Source organism: Corvus brachyrhynchos, unplaced genomic scaffold, assembly GCF_000691975.1.
Source record: "Corvus brachyrhynchos isolate BGI_N302 unplaced genomic scaffold, ASM69197v1 scaffold407, whole genome shotgun sequence".
NCBI lineage: Eukaryota > Metazoa > Chordata > Aves > Passeriformes > Corvidae > Corvus > Corvus brachyrhynchos.
The window spans coordinates 1,451,899-1,454,962 of NW_008239056.1; positions in this window are offsets into that span (position 1 = coordinate 1,451,899).

The window sequence follows — 3,064 nt, forward strand, 5'->3', positions numbered from 1 at the left end:
AAGCTGATGTGGATCAGCCTTTCCCACGGGGGGACAAAGGTTCCCTTGAGCCCCAGTGAGGGAAGGAGAGTGAGGGCAGGCCAATATCCTTCAGAGAGAGCCAGCAGGGCTCAGGTCAGAGCCAGGCTAGTTTCAGACTCAGGTGGAAAGGCCAGCTTTAGCTCAGGATTAAGGTTTAATGGTGCCAAAACCTGAGGCTGTTGCCAGACGTCACTCCCAAGTGAAGTCCATTCCACAAGATTCTACGGACTGATTAAACTGTCATATTCCTGACAAGCCTCAACATTGTCATGGAAAACAATCTGTTATTGACCAAAACCCAGTAATTAAATTCTACTGCAGGAATTTAGGCCAAAATAACATGAAACTTGAGAGAAAAACATTTCAAACACACAACATCTTAAGACCATCTTCCATGGTTAAACTGGAAACCGCATTGACCTAAAGGATGCAGCTTAAAGTACCTGTGCCAGTAATACAACTGCATATTTTCCTAACAGCCATTTTATTGTAATCTCTCAAGATACATATTTCTGAATTACATAAGATCAAATTTATTCTAGTATACATCATATAAAGAACTCTATTCAATCTCTGTCATATCTGTGGGAAAAGCAAGGCTGACCTCAGAAATGTAACATGCCTTTGAAGCAGCCAGAATAACCATTATAATCTAACTGAATGCCCTTTGAAACCCATGGGAATAATCACATTTAATCTACTGCCAATGAATTGGACCCTTACACAGTAAACCTCACCTGGGAATTCACAATCCCTGCTTCTACTGGCTGGATCCTCTGCTACTTGCTCACATGTGACATTTCCTAAAAGCCACCAGCTCTGGCAACTGAACAGAGCTTTGCTGAAATGAGAGGCAAAGTCTATTTCCCTAACTAAGGGAAAAATGCTGAATAAGATTTTCAAATCTTTCCCTCTGCAAGAAGAGCGTTTTCAGCCAGTCCCTTATGACAGGAAAGGGAGCTCGGAGTTCCCAGCACATTTCAGTTGTTTGTTTTCATGTGCTCTCAGTAACGAGCAAGCACAGTGCCGACCTCCAGCACGGACATCTCACATCCTCACACCCCAACTCCAGCCAATCTTTTGGGGCCCTTAAACTTGGTCTCCCGGTCTCAAATGCCCATTCCTGATGGCAGTTTCACTTTCTTCAGAAAAGATGAAGGCTTCATGTGTGTTGCCTTCAAGTTCAATCGCACTGATTTACTGATAAAACTTTTTTGGGCTCAGAAATCTTGTCCCTCATAATGGAGGTTCCACATAATTTCTTTTGTAAATTCACTGATTTTAAATACAGTTAATTGCTACAGAGGTGTATCTACAAATTTTTAGGATTTTTCTAACTTTTATTTTAAAATTTTAAAAAATTCAGAAATCTGTGTCCATCTATACTGAAGTCAACACAAGTTTTCCAGTAACTAAATGAAGAACAGAAAAGCAGCTCTGATTTCTAATCCCATGATTCCTGACACATACAATGGTTTAACTGCTTTGATTTCTTACAACTGTGAACTGTTTTGCTTACTTATCAATTCTTGTTTCAGTATACTCTCAGATAATAAAACTATAACAAATATTGTTGCTCTCACAAGTCTAGACAAATCCCTGGTAAGCTGGGAATGAAACAAGCTCTTTCTACATACATTTTCAGGGCATATTGTCTTCTCTTGAAAGTGGGACATTTGCATCAATTATTTTTGTTTTAAAAGCATCTCTTTATACCTCCCTAGAGAAGAATAAAAAATTAATTTTTCTCCATGGATTTGAATATTTACAAGAACATTAAAGAAATTAACATTGCCTTTTTTTGAGGAGTCTGGAAGTTCTACAATCTACAATTTAAAGAAACTCTAGATTGTCCAGTTTGTCCGGGTATAAATTACATTTCACAATGGCACCATCTGCTGGGAGATGAGCATGGCAATGAAGCACACTGGGCTTCCCTCACTGCTCCCTTTCACAATTAAACGAAGGATGACTGATATCCAACACCTCCTCCAAATGGCAACACAAATTAAACCTGGAAAAGTAACTAAAGGAACCAGAAGGCTGAAAATGACAGAATATCACTGAGGCTTTCACCCTGGAATTTTTACATTTAATACAACAGGAGCTAATTATTACTGTTTGGTTTTACGCTTCCTTACTGATACAGTGCAACACTGAAAAGAGCACTAGAAATCTGTCTTGACTTATATTTCAGGTAGCACACACTTCCATATACCTTAGAAATTCATTCAGACAAATGAGTGAAATTTCTTCTTTCAGAGATGTGAAATCAATTGATGACTAATTATGATCATGGTGTGTGGTAACACCTCAAACCTTCTCTGTGCCAGTAGCATGTGACTGATTCAGCTCCTCAAGGACATTTTTAGCTCCTCTCTGCTAACTGGATTAAAGTTCCTCAGTTCAGAAACACACATCACACCCTGTCACTGTCACACAGTGCCCTTTACTGGCAGGGTACCAGTGTACGTTTTGCTTAACATCCAGCATTTCCAGTTGCAGCTGGAGAACAGCCTCAAGCTCTGCAGCAATATTCATCAGAGTACGAACAGTGACAGAGGAGAGGTCAGTAACTTCTGGCTGCAGAGGGAATTAATCCTGGAAATACTTTTCCTTCTCTTACCATTATTTCAAAATTGCTTGATGATTCCCCAAGCATTATTCCACATTGGTTTCGTGAGTAAAATTCAGTTGGTAGTGACTCAACGAGCTGATCCAAGTTGACAGAAAATCTTTCAGCAGTCTGTACAAACCAAGAGGCAGAATTTATTTGCTCCTGATCTGCTGCAGGTGCCTACAGCCAGCCAGCCACTGCTGCTCCTCATGTAACTGCTGGTGCTGACTGCACAGAGGGGCAGATACTCCTCAGATACACCTCAAGTACACCAAGAGAGGCTTGAAAAAGGCTGAAAAATACATATAGTCAGTCCTGGCATATGCGTTCTTTTTAAAACAGTTTTTTCATTCAATATGTTAAGTATTGTAGGAAAAGAAAGTTTAACTTTTATCAGAGGTTAGGAACCAGAAAAAAGTTTAAATT